The 15642-nt window shown below is 39.9% G+C and overlaps 1 protein-coding gene and 1 pseudogene across 2 annotated transcripts in view; both read right to left on the bottom strand.

Annotated features, from left to right (window-relative positions):
* LOC141362454 (N-acetyl-beta-glucosaminyl-glycoprotein 4-beta-N-acetylgalactosaminyltransferase 1-like) overlaps positions 1-15642 on the bottom strand; it is a 177925-nt gene that overhangs the window by 139546 nt on the left and 22737 nt on the right. The gene's annotated exons all lie outside the window — the stretch shown is intronic.
* On the bottom strand, positions 3673-5107 carry LOC141362485 (uncharacterized; annotated as a pseudogene).

Below are 15642 nucleotides of genomic sequence, written 5' to 3'. Positions count from 1 at the left end.
TTACCAAATACAAACTGGTAACTCTCTCTATAAATGCACAATCAACATCAATCATCTTGCAAACAGACAACCGCATAGCACTTGCCCCTCCCACAAGAAGCAGAGGTTGCCTCTGACGCGCGTCAAATGCTTGCTTTTTCCGCGCGTCTACTCCGCTCTACTGTTCAAACTGTTCAAGCGGCAAACTAGGTGCAATACACACTTCACTTTTGAGTCACGTGACGTTTATCGACTCGCGTCGTTTTTTTTCCCCCTATAGTAAGGTTACCAAATACAAACTGGTAACTCTCTCGATAAATGCACAATCAACATCAATCATCTTGCAAACAGACAACCGCATAGCACTTGCCCCTCCCACAAGAAGCGGAGGTTGCCTCTGGCGCGCGTCAAATGCTTGCTTTTTACGCGCGTCTACTCCGCTCTACTGTTCAAACTGTTCAAGCGGCAAACTAGGCGCAGTAGACGCGATTTTGACGCCTGAAACGCGGTTGGTGTAACTCAGCATTAGAAACCAAAAAAATATGATGAAAAAATGTACTTTCATGCCACCAAAACTCGTTCATCAATAACTCTCTGGAAAAATATTATACATTTCCAATCTTTTGCGTGAGATCATCGTTTGACAGCATGAAAAAAATAAGGGAAAAACAAAACGCTCAACCTTGTGCAACAATGTAAACAGTCCGTGTGACAACTAACCCCACATTAGTTTTTGCCCCGTGCACCCCTATATGTTCCCTAGGATTGAACCCATGATCTTTGGACTGTTAACACAATGCTCTACCAACTGAGCAACCAATCCACCATCTTCTGAGCTATAAAAAGTAACAACCAACACAATTTCCCCCTGGGAAATTTCTTATAATTTCCTATAAGTTCACAGAAGGATTATTAAGTAATGTGCCACGTTGTTTTGACCCATGCCAAATAATTACACTTTCCTGTTAATTGCAGTTTCACGGCCACTGAGAACTACCGTATTCACAGATGCTTAATATTCTCTATTCGATAGCTTTCGCTAGGTGTAGCAAAATAATCATCTTAGACCTTGGCTTCAGCCCAGCAGCGCTCTGTCACATAGAAACCAGCGGCACCACTGACACACTTCTGATGGATTACGGGCTTGTCCTCCACTGACCGCTATTAGGAAATAAAAGTCAGGTGGCCTGAAGCTAAAGGTGCACTTGAAGCCGTCAAAAAAGTATTCAAATAGGAAAGGGAATACGGTATGAATCAAACCAGGCATAAAATCCCACCCTTACAAAAGCAAACTGCATGTCAAAAGAATAAAGCATAACTCATTGATTAAGCATTATTGCCTTAATGTACCACTTTATAAACACAGACACATTAAGAGCTAAAGGAGTTTTAACAAATAAAAGACATTTTACTGTAACCCAAGGGAATGGAGCTATAAAATATAATGAAAGCCTAATAAAAAGGTCCTACTGAATATAAAGAAAGGGTAGTTTATGACTTGTAGAGCCAGTTAGTTATCTATCTGCATGCATGTGCATAGATTAAATGAGTTTGATTTTACCCAATGGAGCAAAGCTCGTATAATTATTTAGAGCCTCATTCACTCTTATAATATTTCTGGACAGTTAAGCAGCATTAAAGATGAACTAAGCAATTTTTGTTGAGAGCTTCGTTCAAGTAGCATACTAATATACTACTTTACTATTTATACACTATGCAACTGTTCAGTATGCATACAATACCCTAAAGACACAGTAAAGGGGAAATTTGTGCCTTTAGTGCATGCATATCATCCCTCCCTCCTACCCAGGTACCAAATGTCAAAATATGAAAAACAAGCAAACACAAACAAGGACAAATGCAGTATCTCAGGTATACAAACTTGTTTTTATAGAAGTGTCTGAAAACAGTCATTTTGAGTTGCTGGGAAGCTGTCACAAACACCCCAGGAATTCACTTAGCGGATTGCAAACACAAGGATGAGCTCAAGAACAGCTCCGGTCGCAGCGGGAGTCCCCATATCCCAGAAGCCCTTTGTTGTTGCATAGCGTGAAAGAAACTGGAAAATTTGCATATTTAAATCATAAAAAAAAATCACAATTATAATTTAATATTTCAGGTATAGTGGTTTTACCGCTAAATACAGAATGAGAGCAATTATTGGCTGGTGGTGTAATGTAACCCTTTGCCAAGATCACCACCCCACCACGCTGCGTCTATTTCCGGGAGCAGGTTCTAATAATGCGGCGCAGCGGTCTAGAAGAGTGAGCTCCCAAAATCTCCCTAATTTCCCATAATCTGGGTCACTCACAGGCAATGGGTCAGAATCGCCTTTAAACCTGAGCACAGGACACCTCACTACACAACCTCACACACAGTCTTAACCACCAACAATACACCCACATTACACATGTCCGTTTACATCTCGACGACCCACCGAGATGCGGTTAAGAGGGTCAGTTTCTTGGAGTGCTGATGTGCTGTGGCCTTTGGACGGAGAGGATTAAATTAATTGAATATAAGCAGATCAAGGCAGTAAGCTTGATTAAATAACGATTAACAGCTTGAAAGAGTTTCATAGCTCTGATGGAGGAATGGAGAAGCTAGCTTTTGGAGAGAGGCAGACGTGTGTGTGTCCGTTACTGTTTGTTTGAAAACACCAGCGGCAAAATCACGGTTGATGTGGATTTTATCATGACAGGAGTGAGTGATGGTGAATGACTGCTCTCCTCATCTCGCCTCTCTCATGTCCTCATCTCAGCTACTTATCTCTCTCTCTCTATCTCTTATCTTTTCCCATTATCTCTCACCTTCTAATATCTTCTCTCTCTGCTCCAGATTTCTCATCATCACCTTTTGACGGCTCACCTCTGGTCTATTGTCCTCTTCATCTGCTCCTCTCATCTTTCGTTCACTTTTTTGACTTCTGTCCTCTCCTCTCTGACTCCTCTCATCTTCGGTCCACTCCTCTCTGACTCATCTCATCTTCTGTGCACTTCTGACTCATCTTCTGTTCTCATTGTCTTGACTCCTCTCCTCAGACTCTTCTCATCTTCTGTCCTCTCCTCTGACTCCTCTCATCTTCTGTCCTCTCCTCTTTGACTCCTCTCATCTTCTGTTCTCATTGTCTTGACTCCTCTCCTCAGACTCTTCTCATCTTCTGTCCTCTCCTCTCTCACTCCTCTCATCTTCTGTACTCATTGTCTTGACTCCTCTGTTCTGACTCCTCTCATCTTCTGTCCTCTCCTCTCTGACTCCTCTCATCTTTTGTCCTCTCCTCTCTGACACCACTCATCTTTTGTCCTCTTCATTGACTCATCTCATCTTCTGTCCTTTCCTCTGACTCCTCTCATCTCCTCTCTGACTTCTCTCATCTTCTGTCCTCTCCTTTTTGACTCCTCTCATCTTCTGTTCTCTCCTCTCTGACTCCTCTCATCTTCTGTCCTCTCCTCTCTGACTCCTCTCATCTTCTGTCCTCTCCTCTCTGACTCCTCTCATCTTCTGTCCTCTCCTCTCTGACTCCTCTCATCTTCTGTCCTCTCCTCTCTGACTCCTCTCATCTTCTGTCCTCTCCTCTCTGACTCTTCTTGTCTTCTGTCCTCTCCTCTCTGACTTCTCTCATATTTTGTCCTCTCATCTTCTGTCCTCTCCTCTGTGACTCCCCCATCTTCTGTCCTCTTCATCTGACTCCTCTCATGTTCTGTTCTCATTGTCTTGACTCCTCTCATCTTTTGTCCTCTCTTCTCTGACTCCTCTCATCTTCTGTTCTCATTGTTTTGACTCCTCTATTCTGACTCCTCTCCTCAGACTTCTCTCATCTTCTGTCCTCTCCTCTCTGACTCCTCTCATCTTCTCTCCTCTCTGACACCTCTCATCTTTCATCCTCTTCATTGACTCATCTCATCTTCTGTCCTTTCCTCTGACTCCTCTCATCTCCTCTCTGACTTCTCTCATCTTCTGTCCTCTCCTTTTTGACTCATCTCATCTTCTGTCCTCTCCTCTCTGACTCCTCTCATCTTCTGTCCTCTCCTCTCTGACTCCTCTCATCTTCTGTCCTCTCCTCTCTGACTCCTCTTGTCTTCTGTCCTCTCCTCTCTGACTCCTCTCATCTTTTGTCATCTCATCTTCTGTCCTCTCCTCTGTGACTTCCCTATCTTCTGTCCTCTTCATCTGACTCCTCTCATCTTCTGTTCTCATTGTCTTGACTCCTCTATTCTGACTCCTCTCATCTTTTGTCCTCTCCTCTCTGACTCCTTTCATCTTCTGTTATCTTCTTCTGACTCCTCTCATCTTCTGTTATCTTTTTATGACTCCTCTCATCTTCTATTCACTTCTTTTGACTCCTCTCACCTTCTGACTCCTCTCCTCTGACTATTCTCATTTTCTGACTCCTCTTTTGTTCTCCTCTTCTAACTCATCTCTTCTTCTTTTCCTCTTCCTCTCACTCTTCTCGTCTTCTGTTCTCATTGCGTGACTCCTCTTATCTTCTGTTGTCAACGTCTGACTCCTCTCATCTTCTGTTCACTTTTTCTGACTTCTCTCTTCTTATTTTCCTCTTCTTCTGACTCCTCTCTTCTTCTTTCCTCTCCTCTGACTCTTCTCACCTTCTGTTCTCATCATCTAACTCCTGTCACTTCTGTTCACTTCTTCTGACTCCTCTCTTCTTATTTTCCTCTTCCTCTGAGTCCTCTCTTCTTCTTTCCTCTCCTTTGACTCCTCTCATCTTCTGTTTTCATTGTCTTGACTCCTCTCATCTTCTGTTCTCATTGTCTGTCTCTTCTCATCTTCTGTTCATTTCTTCTGACTCCTCTTATCTTCTTTCCTCTTCTTCTGACTCATCTCTATGTTTGTTCTCTCCTCCTGACTTATCTCTTATCAACTCCTCATCTTTTGCCTCCTCTCTTCATTTTTTAACTCCTTTCATCTCCTCTCCTCATTTTTCAAACCCTCTCATCTCCTTTCCTCATTTTTTACACCTCTCATCTTTTATCCTTGTGTTTTGACCCATCTTATCTCCTCTCCTTTTCATCCTTTTTCATGTGTGCTCCTCATTCTTCAACTTTTTTCTTTTTTGTCTACTCTTATCTCCTCTTCTCAACTCTTGACGCCTCTCACCTTCTCTTCTCATTTTTTTGACAAAAAATCTCCTTATTATCCAACTCCTCTCATTTCGTCATCTTCTGATCTCCACATCTCCGACATCCTTCCATCTTCTTTAGGCATCTTTGACTCCTTTAATCTCTTTTCCTCAGTTTTGACTCCTGTCGTCTTATCTCATCTTTCCACTCCTCTAGTTTTCAGATTCTTAATTTTTATCTCCTCCTCATCTTCATATAACTCCTCTTTAATCCTCAATCTTCAGCCTCCAATCAACCATAACCTGATAATACTGTAGATCAGCCTAGCCTGCTTTTGTTGATATCTGCGCCAAACCCACTTTGCAACCCACTGCCGAGAAAACCTACCCAGGGAAAGCCAAACTTTTTCATCAGATTCTACAAAACCATCAATCTGACGGGCCAAGGCAAGATAAACACTTTCTTCTTTACACATGCTTGTCCTCTTGCAGAGGAGAGGAAGTCTCTTCTGTATGAGGCATGCACAGATACCCACACATACAAACACAGCTACGGCCCGGGCAGGACTTGGCACACAATGTTGGATTTGTTAAGACCCCAGACGTGGGGCCTGAGTCCAAACCCAGAGAATAAAATCCTGCCTCTCATGACCATGCACAAAGAGTCCCATTTATCTACAGGCCTCTACAGACACACGAGAGCTAGATCAGGGCAGTTAAAACGCACACGGACATATATAGTGTCCAGTATAGGACAGATAAGGAAACTGTGTCTCACACTTGTAAAACATTTATATAAATTTCTGTTTTTGGGATGTTTTATCCACACACAAAAAAGTATTTTGAATAAAAATGATTATTCAGGTTCTCTAAATTAAATAGGCTGTTTTGGCTACTATACCTTTAAAGGGGTGTTCACACTGACAATTATATGCAGCAACAAAGCACCTGTCCTCATTCATTATTAATAAAGCTTAGCAGTCGTTCAAAAACCAATTTTAAATTTAATCTTCATGCAAATGAGCTGTAACACAATGCAGTAGCCCCCAATGGAAAACACAGACAGGGAAACTCACGCAATCCACCTTCTGAGTTTGAGACTGCAGTCAAATGGAAAAACAACCAATAGCAAACAAAATTACAATGACTTGTTGACCTCTCTGTGAAACAGTTTCATGTAAAAAATGAGCGTGAACGTTAAGTACATACACCAAGTTGCTCAATAGGCATTTACAGTATATGTCATTTATGCTAATATGCTCATTGTTAGAGATCATATAATAATATTTGACAATGCACAGTTTAAGTTGCTGACTAGCTTGCAATTATTTAAAATTTGGATAGATAACACTTTTGAGAAATGTTTGAGTTTGTTTCAACACAGATTGCAATTTCATGCATGATCCTGTATACATCAACAGCTGAAGTTATTTTAAGTGATTCGTGACAGTGAACGGCATCATCGTCCCGATGCTTATATCAGTTGAAATGCTAACCTGTCATGTGTCAAAATGACAGGTTAACATGTCATTTTGAGTGTTTTAAACATCCCCTACTTGCATTATCTGACAAACATCATAAAATGACATAAAATTATTAAAAGAAGCTGACAGAAGCGAGATTCTTGTTTCTCACTTTTTACTTCAGAACACACTCCATGAATACAGAACAGCTATGCAAAAAATAACACAAATTAGCATGAAAAACTGCTAGCTTTAAACCTCATTTTTTTATTATCGACTTAAAAAACTTCTTAAAATCTATTTATCAAACAAACAACTAAATCCTACAATTCTACTGTATTTATACTGTAAAAATGTTGTAAAATTTTTTTTATGTTATATAAATAATTGAAATTATCTATAAAGTAATAATTAGCCCTGTTTTTAGCAAACTAGCTGAACAACTGAACTTTATTTACAGTAGGCTAAATGTATAATAATACTACTTTATTACAACTCAAAATGCATGTTTTTGGTAAAACATTGAAAATTATAAATGAATTAGGCTATTCTTTTAACTCTAAGCTTTTAACTGAATAGATAATAAAAGGCCCTTGAAATATTCAGTCAGCAAGGCTTTTTTAAATAAAAAGTCCAAAATGAGTTTTTCCTTTAAGTTTTCATTTGGCAGTACAGTATGATGTATATAGGAACAGAGCTCCAGTATTTATTAAAAGTTCATTGTAGATCAACTGACGAAGCGTTGTCCCAGCTGGTTTGGTCGTAAAAAAGACTAAAAAAGAAAAGAATACAAGTGGATAATGATGTTTCTGAGAATGGAGAAATAATTCACTATTGCCCAAGTCTCTATCTGTGTGTACGTCCAACCCCTCCACGGTTACTGGATCTGCCACCAGCAATTAACGTTTGATTGCTGAATTGCTTGGAAATGGCCATTGTCTCTCTCTGAACGATTATAATGATTTCAGAGTCACGCTGATGCTCTCATTGTATTGAATCGGATGTGAGCAGAGATCTCAGAGCGTGCACAACTCTTTGGTGTTCTTTGTAAAGACAGAAACTTATCGATGGATAAACGTTTCCATTGTGTAAAATTCATTGTCCAAGCTAAAGAGAAGTTTTAGCTAAAGTGAACTGTTTATTGATGGCTACCAGATCAAACAGGACCACATTTTAATTCAGTCTACCCCAAATTTCATAACATTTGACTTAACTGCAGATCTATAACATAAGAAACACTGCATGGCAAAAAAGACAATCTTAAAGCTGCAATCTGTAAATTTTGCCTCTCTACTGCCATCTCTGTTTGAAACATACAACTGCAGTTTACTTAACACAGTGTTCTCTATCATACACCCGGCGCAATGCAGCACAATACGCGACGCTACTTTCAACCCAGCGCAATTATCATTTTCACGTTTAGCGCCACACTGTTTAAACAGCAAATGCATTTGTGCCCAATTTTGCACCCATGGCCAATCTGGTCTGAAAACGAGGTGTGTTCAGATGCATTGTTGACACGCGTTGCTATTTTGAGGCAACTAAAATAGACCACGCCATTGACCAACTAAAACCTGTTCTAAAGTCTTAAGTCAATGGTGCAATATTGTTTTTGTTATTTAATGAGCGCGTTAGTAATATGAACCTATGGACGGGACGACAATGCGCATTTGCTTATCACACAAAATCCTTTGATTGAAAAAATCAAAGGATTAAAATGTAAAAGATTATTATTGAGTCTCTTGGACATAAATGAGGACCGATTATGAGACGTTAGAAGGTGTAAAGAGCTGCTTTACCTGTAGCCCGGTAAGTATTTAAATGTTTTCCTTTCAATACAAACGAAAACAACGAAATTTTTTTATGTCAATCTTAAACTGGGGGCCTTCCTTCTCCGCTTAGTTTTTCAGTTTACAAATTCCGCCATCTAAATAGAGAATCGGTATGGCGCGAACACAACTGGCTTTTAAAGGGGATGAGAGCTGAGACTCTCATTGGTTTATTGCACGTTATGCCCAAAACACACCCATTACTCATTATGAGAATAGAAACAACCCTTTTAGACTGTGTGCTTGGCGCACAAACCATATTTCCCGTCATTAAATTAGCAAATGTGGATTCGGACACACCTGTTTAGACTGTGCGCCATGCACTTTGGACAATGCACTTTGATCGTTAAAATAGGGCCCAGTATCCTTTCGTGTAGTGATGCACCAAAATGGAAATGTTAAAAAATACTGAAAATTGAAACCGAAAATGTCTTAATTTTTTTTCAAGTGAAAGTAATTTTTTTGTATACTTGTATACTAGACTTATTAGTTGCATTAATTAAAAAACTTTTTTGAAAGTAACACAAAACTTCGTCACTAACCTTTTTTATTTGTACATAAAAAAAATGAAGAAAAAACTATTTACCCAAAATATTTGACTTGACAAGTAAACTTATCTTTTTTATGGTTATTTAGGTTGGCATTTTTCATCGTATACACTAAAAACAATTAACAAAATGATTTTATTGCAATGCACAAACACGCACAATCATGACTGTTGCAGCAGGTGTTCAGACTCGCTCGCTCATTCTGTCTCTCTCCAGAGACTCTCCTCAGCACCTGCAGACAGCAGCTGTCATGGCCGTCTTACAGATCACATTATTAATGAGGTTCTGTCCTTCCACGGGCCCTTCTGTCACTGGACTCATACACAACCACACAAATGTGCTGTCACATGTTCAGGTACATCATGAACTCAAATCCAGCATGTTTTCTCTAAAACTTCTCCCAAACGCCTACTTTTGTGTCCCACAGAAAGTTTGGAGTGTTACATCTTATTGTGGGCCAACTCTTCTAGTGAAATTGCATGAAAATGAAAAGAGCAACCAAATGTTGGTGCTATACAGTTTGGGTGTTAAAGGTCATTGCTAATTCATTGCTATAGAGCTGCAAAGGTGATCTGGGTGACCCCAAGGATGTTGTGATCCCCAAGTGTCTATGATATGGTGCACTGCACTCAAATCTCTTTTTAATTAGAAGTCTATGGTATTTCTTCACCTAGTTAAGTCTTTTTTCCCACCTCTCCTCAACAAGCGGCATGATTTGAGATATTACACCAAAGTTGCTAAAGTCAGATCCCTAAGTATATGTTTTAGTAATAATGATGCTGATCGCTCATTAATTGGGCTGAACATCTTCAGTTTCGAACAAAGCGTGGTAGCTAAAGAAATAAAGTCAGAGAATTAACAGTCTAGTCCCAGAGCAGCACTCAGTACATAACTACCCGTAGATATATCTTGCACTGGTTAAAGGTGCAAAGCAGAACGGAAATCAATAATTCAATCTGTTACCAATGGCAACAACTTCTCCAGCCGGTCCTCCGCACCTTGGCTGGCAACAGATCAGCAAAGCGATGGGTTTACTTTCTCTCTCTCTCAGTAATAGTCAAAAGCCCAGTACAATCTGTCCTTCCCATGTGTATTCATCAGCTCTCGCTGCGATGGCATACTGGCACGGCCACGCCCGCTGAGCCCTATTTACCTCACATTCATTATTTAAAGGTAGGAGGAATACCAAACTGTACTGTGCAATGTGTCCAACTATTAGTTTGCATTGAAGAGATGGGAATACTTTATAATTATCCTTATATTTGGTGCCTGCTAGTTTTACTCATTCCTCTATGGACATGAATGATCATTTATACAGTGTGAGATGCTGTTATTTTTCTAACCTGAAAACTGAAATAAAAATCCTATCGACTTTGAAAGAAAGATGTGAGCCTTGCTGTCACTGGGGCAGTACCCTTTTAAAAAGTCCTAATATGTACCATTTTGTTACAGATATTAGGGCTGTGTATCGGCAAGAATCTTGCAATACAATACATATCACGATACACCATCTGCAATGCAATATATTGCAATACATTGCGTTACTGTAAAAAAAACCTGAGGCAATATTTTTTTAGGAAACTGTTTAAGTTGCTATGCTATCTAGTGGGCGAGATGTAACTCCAAACGAAACAACTGCTGTGAATCTTGAATAAAATTTTTCAAGTGCGAGTGATTTCAATGTTAAAGGCGCTCTAAGCGAATCTGTGCAACGTCACTTTTAGTTGATGTTTGAACTGTTTTCAAACAAACGGAGCGTAGCTAACTCCTCCCCCTCCGTCTCCCTTCCGTGTTTTCATGAACGCGCCCAACCCCCACCCCCAAATCCTTCTTGTCGTTTATTGGCTGGAACACTTCGTTTTGTTTCGTGGTGCTAGGTTTGGCGACTGTGTTTTTATTACCGTTTGTGGAGCCTGGGCTGTCTACAGAGATCGCGTTTTTTTAAACTTTGATCAGCAGTCAGGTAGCAAGCAGATAGTGAGGAGATGTTTGCTGTATGTAACAAAAAATATTTAATGGTCTAAAATGCGTGAATTCGCTTAGAGCACCTTTAAGTCAATGTGAAGACGCATTGAGGCGCGTCTGGAGGTCTTGCGGCGTGAATGAGGCATTTAGCGTGGTAGACGCGATTCTGCCTCATTCGTGCATCTAGTTCGTGCGAATGGCGCGAATTGAGCGTTGCCGCGGCAAACGCGCGAGTTGAAACATTTGAAATTTGGCTGAAAAACGCGGGGCTTTAACCAATCAGGAGCTCGTGATTAATGGTAGCGAGCATAGTCGCAGAAGCCCCTCCCATGACACGAATTTCCACGTGAATGTCTCGATGACTAGAATTTCACGCGAGACTTTCACATGCAAATGAAGCGAGTAAACTCAAAATGTTCAAGCAGCAAACTAGACACGGTTGACACGAATTTGACGCCTCAAACGTGGCTGGTGTGAACTCACGTTATATATATGAACTCTTTTGGTACAAAGGTGTACTTTTTTAAAAAGGTACAGCCCCGGTGACAGCTAGGGATAATTTTTTGAACATTTTTGTGTATACACTGTGGGGTGAGCAGTAATTAAACAACAAGCAACCACACAAAACACTAAATCAGGGTTGCCCACTCTCACCAAATTTTAAGCCCAGCATAGCCACAAATATGCTTTGATGATATTATTTCTGTCAGGATGGGGCTTTATTGCTTCACATCTTCTCAGATAGATAGGTTTAAATCAACAACATTCAGTAGCAATCGCATGTCTTCCCTCTCTTTGACTGCAGTTAACACAGTTATCTGTTTTAAAGCTGCATAAAACAAATACAGCAAGCAGACAGTAGATGTATATGTTTTGAAAAGAAATACTGGAAATTGAGATGTTTTCTGATTTGTTATCGGTTGGGTTACTGCTACAATAGAAATTCATCCGTGAGCTCCTGCTGTCAGTCCAGGCTCGTGAAAGCAGCAGGTGGGTCACAGGAAAGAAAGCACTGCTCGCGGTCCGTGACTAGGCACACACAATGCTAATTATGCCCTGGCACCATTGCCATAAATCCAGAATTGCCACGGCCCCTCAACGATGCAGGTCAACCTTCAGGGTATCTCCAGGTATCAGCACTAACAATGTTACGGTGTTTAAAACAAGCTTTGTTAAACCATATCACTTTTTAACTTCATTAACTCAAGTTAGCCACAGGGGGATTGACTCTTTAAAAGGTTAAGGTGACGTCAGATGATTGCTAAGGATGTGTTTCTGGAATGCGTTTTGTTAGTTAGGAAGAACATTAGGGATGCACCAAAAGGAAAATTCTTGGCCAAAGCTGAATAAAATGAATAACTCAACAAAAGGCCGAACCAATTTTTTTACATAATGCTGGATAACCTAAGCTGGACAAACATAAGTATTGAGTTCTTGATTTTTCATTATCTGCTGCTAAAAAGCTCTGATATATCATGATCGGTCACATGACATTTCCGGCTCAGGTGATTGGCTCAAAAAAAGCCAGAATCACATGTGTCCACGAAGCTCAGATGAGATACAGATTGCATACTTCCAGGACTGCAAGCACCTGCTGAGCAACTGAGCTGTCATGAGTGGGAATATGGAACAAGTAAATTAGAACTACTAGGCCCATATGCTGCCCCCTAAATAGGGCTCAGATCCCACCTTCAATTTAAATACAGGATTTCTGCCAGGAAAGTTTATTGGTCTGGTTGCTCAGAATGCCAAAACACCCACCTGAAACAAAATATGATGTATCGGTGGTGTCACATCAAGTCTGTGAGACATTTTTATGTTCTACAATTTATGTGACATCCTTCGCCACCACCCATGTGACACAATTAAAGGTGCTGTAGAATATAAAACGTGTTTTCTATACCAAGAAAGTGACAAGATTAAAAAGTTACAAACTTTCACATAGCATCTTTAGGTTATAATAACATTAAACATTTTAATCCATAATTTGATTTTCAAACATTTATTATAAAAACTGATAATTTTTTCCCCAAAATGCTATAAATCTATTTAATCAATATATAAATGTGCATTCATCTTTGCCATGTTATATTCAATAAGTTGACTAGTGGTATACACAGATTAAACATTAATGGCATTAATCAAAACACTTATTTTGTCATATTAAGAACACTGTCATTGCTGCTGTCATCCTTGAGACGTCGTCACTAAACTTTTTTGACAGCGATCAGCTGTAAAATGTTTTGGTCCCGTTTGATTTTCGTTGACTTAGAGTAAAATAATGGAAGGTTTTTCATATGATCCCCTGGGGTCAATGTGTTAGCATGACAGAAGCTTGATGCTGTCGTGTGAGAACAAGCAGCAGCCGACATTTTCCTTTGCCCGAGTGCCTCTCTCGTAAATTATTCGATTTTGATGGCTTACATTTCTTCCCCGCCACAGAAAACCACCACAGGTTTATCAATGCCATCAAAGTATTATTTTGTTTTTGTTTGTTTGTTAATCACGAAGTACAAATTAGATGAGAAAAACTAGGATCTGTGTGTATTCAAAGCGCTGTCATTATTGTTTACATTGCGTGGAATGGTGCGCTGTAATTTGTGGAGCGGATTTATTGCATTCAAAAGAGAAGGAAGATTGGCGTTTGTCGCGGTTTTGGAAAAAAGGGAGAAAAGATGAGAGAATAACACGGCGTATATTGGATTTTGCGTAAAATTAAGAATTTACGTTTTAATACTGACCAGATACATTACTGATTTTGGTGGTAACTAATTTTTTTTTAAATGCCGTTATCGCGTTTTGGAACCAAACTCTTCAAATTATGCTTGATAAAATGCATCACAAATAAAATACACTTGCCATTGCATGGGTTTAGAATCCCAAGCACAAAGTTAAGTTTCTCTGATATACATTATCCACATAAATCTGAGCAATGTCACTATCTGAACCCCAGTGTGAGACACAAATCCTCACCCACGACAAAGGTTTTTGGCCCCCCGTGGCAGAAATGGCTCATTTGAAATGGAGAGGTGGTGGAGAGATGTTGAGGTAGGAGGTGATCTAATTGATGTCTTATCCACACAGAGCAGCTCCGGCCTGTCTATCATACTGTCAGCTTGAATGCATTCGGGGGAAAAGACTAGACATGAAAAATAGAGGTCCTCTCTTTCAGTCTCGACAGACCGGAACAGCCCCTAACCGCTGGAAAAACCATGAAGACAGCCATTTCTACTGTAAGACGCCATATCACAGGCAACCGATTATGCTTCACTGAATACTTCTTTTGAAGGACACGGATTCAAGCTCTGTGTGCAACATACCCGCTGAAACACTGGGACTTTGGAGGCTCAATCGACATGCTGCTGGTCCATTCACACCACAAGGAAGCTATTGCTTGAAGTGAGATGCCATTCACGAGTTTAAAAGAAAATCTGACTATTTCTCCTCCCTTGATATATTTAATAATGACTGAGTAAGATCAAGCTTTGATGCTCCAAATCTCATTATTAGATCATGAGACTTTAGCTTTGATTTCACCGAAAGGATTGATTGAGAGATTGATTATAAAAGCAAAAATAAACAAATACTAGTAAAAAACTAGACAAAAACCGTTTTGTATTCATGCATTCGCACAATAACGCAGCAATGAGGGTCATTATTGCCCTACGGATAACAATAAACATTACGAAGACATGCTCAGTGTCGCTAAAAAGATATTTATTGAGCCTTTACAATTCAATTTCATTTCACGCTGCCTGTAGAGCCAATGAAAACTGTCTTGTGCGATTTCGCTTAATGAACGAACTGCTTCGATCTGCTCTGAGAGAAAGAAGCATTCAAAGGATCTCTATTAAGGTGATGTATAATCTCTGCGTGTGTGTTCTCACCTAACCGTATCTGTGTTTATAAGGGCAGAAGGACAAAGGCGGTTTTAAAGAGCACTGAACTATAGCAAATGTTGTAATTCGTGGCGTGCCAATGCAAATTTCGTGTGGGATGTGAGCAGGTGGTGAGACCAAGCTGTGGATTTAAGTGAGAGAGAGAGGGGGGGAGCAAGGGGGAAAGAGAGAGAGAGAAAGAGAGAATAATAAATGCTTGCTAAGGGGAGGCACCGAAATAAGTATTACTGCTCACAATTGCAGTCTAGCCATAGGGGACAGAAACACTTCGTATTTATACATGCAAACAGATCATGGGAACAACAACACAACCTGAAGTAAACAACGCTGCCTGAAGATGTTCATTGTTTTTTTACAGTCTACACTCAAATACAGTCTAATCATTGTTTAAAAATCTACTTTAAGGGGCGATTCACATTTCATGGCAAACGCTCTTAAATAGAGAGCGAATTGAAAATATTTAAACTTTTTAGAATGCCGTGTTTGCACTGCAGGTCACGTGACAAGAACCAACCAATCAGCTTCACCCTTTACGTATCAAAATTGTCTTACGTAAAAGTTGGATAATTTTGTATTCAATTAAAGATGACCAATGGTCCGATTCACGATTTTACATTTCCTTTGGTGTGAAAGTGTGTATTAGTTCATGCAAAAGGTACAAACTCCAAAGTAAACGATGAAGCGAGTTATCGTCTCCAACGTAAATCTCTTTTCTTGGACTACAACAAACACATGGATTGTAGGTAACAGTTTACTTCCTGGCATTGGTGATGTAGACAAGACCAACATTATCATAATTCCTCCCGCTTTGAACTCACATCCTATAAGTTAACTTTTGTTAGCATTGCATTGTGAGCGAATCTTTCAAACATGGTAAGGAGC

This window comes from Misgurnus anguillicaudatus, unplaced genomic scaffold (genome assembly GCF_027580225.2).
Source record: "Misgurnus anguillicaudatus unplaced genomic scaffold, ASM2758022v2 HiC_scaffold_27, whole genome shotgun sequence".
NCBI lineage: Eukaryota > Metazoa > Chordata > Actinopteri > Cypriniformes > Cobitidae > Misgurnus > Misgurnus anguillicaudatus.
The sequence above is the reverse complement of the archived record's forward strand: the minus strand, read 5'-3'. Positions and strand labels throughout refer to the sequence as shown.